General features: G+C 44.9%; 1 pseudogene across 1 annotated transcript; it reads left to right on the top strand.

The window, feature by feature from the left end:
• Positions 1 to 249: 249 nt before the first annotated feature.
• On the top strand, positions 250 to 4,289 carry LOC147892228 (uncharacterized; annotated as a pseudogene). Its single transcript, XR_015542478.1, has 6 exons — positions 250 to 570; positions 1,053 to 1,531; positions 1,776 to 1,966; positions 2,020 to 2,319; positions 2,723 to 2,834; positions 2,931 to 4,289. The product of XR_015542478.1 is annotated as an uncharacterized LOC147892228 (transcript).
• The last annotated feature ends 618 nt before the right edge of the window (positions 4,290 to 4,907 follow it).

Genomic DNA, 4,907 nt, shown 5'->3' with positions numbered 1-4,907 from the left:
AGAGAGAGAGAGTGTCTGAGATCCCCCCCTGTCCCCGTCCCCACGCTGCGCTCTTCTCTGTCAACTCTTCCCTTTGACCATGCCCCCCACCCACCTCCCCCCCCCAAACCCACCTTCCCCATCCACCCATTTCTTTCCCCCCCCCATGCCCCCCTTTCCCCTTCTCCTCCTTTCTCTCCCCCCTCCCCCCCATCCATCTCTTGCTCCCCAGTTTCTTCCCCCCCCCCCCCCCCCGCCCCCGCTCCGCCTTGCCGCTCCTACGCTTCCCTTCCTTTGTTCACCTCTTCTCCGTCCCCTCTCTACATCTTTTTGGCCCCTCTATTCCTTTCCATCATTACAGAAGTGCAGGTTTTCCGAGGGGCTTTTGGTGGTTTTTCCCTGCCTCCAGAGTTTTGCGTCCGATCTGCCTTTAGATGGGACAAGCGGTTCTGCCTCCCGGATTTAGGTTTCATCCTACTGACGAAGAGCTTGTGTTGCATTATCTGAAGAGAAAATCGTGTGCCGGAAAATTCGAGGATGGCATTATTGGAGAGGTGGATCTCTACAATCACGAACCTTGGGATTTGCCTGGTATCCTCCGATTCCCTTATGACCCTTATCCTGATTTTTTCGAACCGGATCTTATGCTTTATTCTTGTTTCGCTGTAGTCATTTCTTGTTCCGTTTTTATGAACAGTAAGTGGGAGGGTTGTTCTGACTTTTTGTAACTGCGGATCTACATGTTCAGTATTCTTCAAAAGAGCTGCTCTGTATTCTTTGTCTTTTGCTCGTTCCATTCCGACCAGAGGTCACATCCTGTTTACCCTTGTGTGTGTCACTTTAGCCCGTATCGGATACATAAGTGAAGGGATTGATGAAAACACAGCATTTGAAAGCTGGCGAGAGGGAGGTTGAGAGAAACAGAGTGAAGTTTATGCTTTGTCCTTGTAGCCATTGCGTGTGGTGCTGCTTAGGTTAGGCAACGTCCCTTCGCTTCACTATATTAACAATCTTTTTTGGTTTCCTCCTTATAATTCTTGTTCTAATGCTTACATTTACTTCATTGTATGCAGAGAAGTCTGCTCTCTGCAGCAGGGATCCAGAGTGGTATTTTTCAACGCCAGAGATAAGAAGTATCCCCATGGATCTCGCACCAACAGGGCAACAAAAGCTGGATATTGGAAGGGGACAGGGAAGGATCGGAGTGTCTGCTCTGGTGGGTGTACAGTCGGTATGAAAAAGACTCTTGTATACTACCTGGGGCGAGCTCCCAATGGAGAACGCACTGATTGGATCATGCATGAGTATAGACTGGATGAAGAGTTTGAGAAAAGAAGGAAAATTGTAAGTACTTTCGTGCTTTGCCGGATTCGCAAGAAGAGTGGGCCAGGACCTAGGAATGGAGAACAATATGGTGCACCAGTCTTGGATGAAGGGGATGAAATAGTATCGACCTCAGAATGTATCTCACCTGATGTTGCAAACCACGCACTTCCTAGACTGTATGAGAGTAATGTTCAGCATGAACACTCCGATGTTTTGAAGAAGCCAGGTTGAGAGGATGCTTCGAGACATCATCAAATGAGATGGATTTTGGAGGCATGGAGGGTTTGAATTCTGGAGAAGAACTGGAGGCTTTCCTCCGAGATCTTCTTTCTAATGAGTCACAGGACGAGTCTGCAAATGATGGTCACAGGAGCGAAGCACAAATAGTGTCGGCAGCCTATTTTCATGGTGAGGCAGCGAATGGGTTAGTCAATCACAGTGAACATAGCGGCTCTTTGGAGCCATTGCAGTTTCATCCATGCAGGCTCTTTCAAGGTCACCAAACCTTTCAGGTCTTTATTTGAATGGTCTTGAAAACCTTCATAATGTTTTGCATCCTGCTCCTGATGAAGCAGAAATTTTGGGAGAGGTGTTGCAAACTCTTGCTGCAGGCCAGGATGTGACTTACCATTCTGTGAATAGCAGGGCGGGCCAGAATGAGGTTATTACACTGCAAGCTTTGTCTCAGAACCAGGGCCTGGTCAGCAATGACTTTGCCGGTTCTCCGAGAACCTTTTCTTCTCTGTACCTGAATTGGAAACTAGTGGATTTGAAACCAATGAAGAGGAAGGGTCTCCCTTATCTGAAGAGGACTTTGGGATTGAAATTCGCTCTCGTAGCAAGAGGATCCAGGAAGAGTTGCATGGACATGGAACAGTTGCATGGAGGGCTCGATTACAAATGCCGCCCATTTCATCTCCCCCACAAGATACAGGAAGAAGCATCAATGATAAAGACACCTTGCATCAACCTGAACCATTGTACACTTTCCATGGGCAGTCCCCATCTCCAGAGGTGAGAACAAGCACTATTATGTTGCTTGACATGGGTTTTCCTTCAAAGCTTTTTCCCTCCTGTAATGTGTCACCAGTTTTCGATACTTGAGGCAAAGAAAAAGCAGAAAACTCATCAACAGTGTTTCGCATGTAGATAATTGTGTCTAATATGTACAATCCCTCTAGCAAGGCCGCTCATTAGTGGCTTAGGTGGGATGAGCAGAAGTTGCTACCTTTGCTCCAGCGGTCTATGCAGTGGTGGCCAAATTTTGCTCACTTCTGGGGTGAGAGGCAGTTTTGTCCTGGCTGTTTTTGGTGGGCTCTCATGAGGATTATGGAACTGGCTGACCCTCCACCCTGGTTTTCTGTTTTATAATGTAAAACTTTGTTGTAACTGAGGAAAAATAAGTTGTATTTCACAGGTGCCAGTGCTAATCCCTGGAGATCTGAAAGATGTTTCGAGTGTAGAGCTACATAATACTGTAGATATTGAAGGGAGTGATGTCGTTACCACTTTTGCCAAAACGCCTTCAGGTATTGACCGATGTGCATGCATGCTATGCAGAGTTATTTAAAGTAACAAAGAGACCCATGCAATGCCATATGCTGAATATTTTTTCTTTGTTGCAGGTTTTGGTTTGGCTTCAGTTTCTGAATCCTCTGTGGCACTTGTTGAAAAATGGAATGATACTTTACCCATGCCTAACCGTGACAGAGTACCTGCTCAGCTCTTTCAAGCCGAGAATCTGGTGGTAACAGACTTGGAAGCGAAAGGTAACCATGCAGTGATTGTTAATACTGCTGTACCATCTATCGACGATTTTGAGGGTGAGGCAGCAGCTGCTGATACTGTTGCAAGTAATAACAAGAAGGCTGCCGCCAGCCATTGTGCAAAGCCAGAGGATGTATTGTGTTGTAGTCCATCAACACTTTTGAACTTAAGCTCCGCAGGCTCACCTTCAAGTGATGGCCTTCCAAGCCATTCATTAGGACTAGCTGATATACTTATGAAATCATCTTGCCTGGATATAAGCTTAACTTCTGGAGATTCTTTCTGTGTCTCTTGTCAGGGGGTTCAAGCTGATTTTACAGGTTCTGCTCCCCTTTTCAGAAAGGATGGTGAGGCAGTTAGTAGCAAAAAGCAAGAAAATTATGTAGATATATTATCAGCTCCAGGACAGGACGAGCAGACTGGGTACATCATGGCATCACCTGAAGCCTCCTGTCAGGATACTAATTCACAAGTTAAGGTTGGAGTTTCTGCTCATCCAGGACTCTCCAGCCCCTCATCATTGTCGTCCCATCAATTGCCTAAATCTCTTGTAAGAATTTTGGATCTACTTGAAGATGTCTCTGTTTTGCCTGCATCGGCAGCAGAGTTGTCAGTTGACCTGGGGAATGCCCAGGCTATATTTGAGAAACCTTGGGCTTCAGCTACTTGCAGTTGTGCCAAAGTTGAAGCAGAGTACACAGGTCCAGCCCTTCCTGTTGTAAGTCCCTCAAGTTCAAAGCAAGGGCCAAGATATGAGGGTGATTGCTGCTCCAATGCGACTTCAAATCATAAAATGCCAAGTCTGGGTGTAGTTGCTACGTGGATCATTTCTCTCAAAGACCACAGCAGGCTGTTCAAGAGTCTTCATGGTGATTTAAGAGTCCTCGTTTTCTGGCTATCTATGTCAGCTGTGATCTTCTTCTATCCTTTTCGGGGCTTCTGGAGGCTGGCAAAGCGTGCTCTTTCCATCAATTTCGGACCAAGGACTGTCTTGTGATCTTCTATCCTTTTTGGTGGTTCTGGAGATCGATCGTTTTCGGTGCTTCTGGAGACTGGCAAAACGTGCTCTGGTAATCAATTTCTAACAAACGAGGTCTCCTGAAAAGATTCCCATTTCTGTACTACCTGCCATTGTATATTTCCAATCACCCAACTCCGGTAATGATCTTGGATGTATATTTACATGTGCTTATTAATTATTCTGAAAAATCTATAAAGAAAAAGTCATAATTCAGCTTAATTTCTCATGTGTGAATTTCATATGTCAGCTGACTTAGCTAAATAAATAGAAACGCATGTTAAGGATAGGTGGAGCTTCAGGCTTAATTCATTGGCTTGCTGTACAGTTGAAACAAATATGTTTTTCCACGGGTCTGTTTCATGGACCCTTCTTCTCCAAGGTTTAGGGATTCAACTTAGGTGGCTTACTTGGAATGTGGAATTTGTACCTTTGGAACATGCTGCCAGCCTGTTTTATTCGACTTCATAGATCATGCTTATTTATTGCAATTGAAATTTCAGAGGTGAGTCTCAAACTCAGTGTTGATGGGCTTTATGAAAGGCATCCTAACTAATTTTCTAGATCATGTATATCTTAGAGTTGTCTCTATCATAATAAACCACAGAGGGTATGATAGACCACATAGAGGAAAGGTTACACCATACACACACACAAATTTGATTAGTAGATGTATCTCACACACAAACACTGATTTCTTCCCACACACACACGCGCGTACATATGCTTTTTCAAATATGAATTATTCTTTCATTTACCCTCGTGAAATCTCTCTTTTTAACCACCCCATGTGAATCCATAGAGAAAGCAATGAGGC

Source organism: Dipteris shenzhenensis, chromosome 17 (assembly GCF_047967505.1).
Source record: "Dipteris shenzhenensis isolate YYH24624 ecotype China chromosome 17, Dip_SZ_1.0, whole genome shotgun sequence".
Lineage (NCBI taxonomy): Eukaryota > Viridiplantae > Streptophyta > Polypodiopsida > Gleicheniales > Dipteridaceae > Dipteris > Dipteris shenzhenensis.
This window is presented reverse-complemented; position numbering and strand designations above follow the sequence as displayed.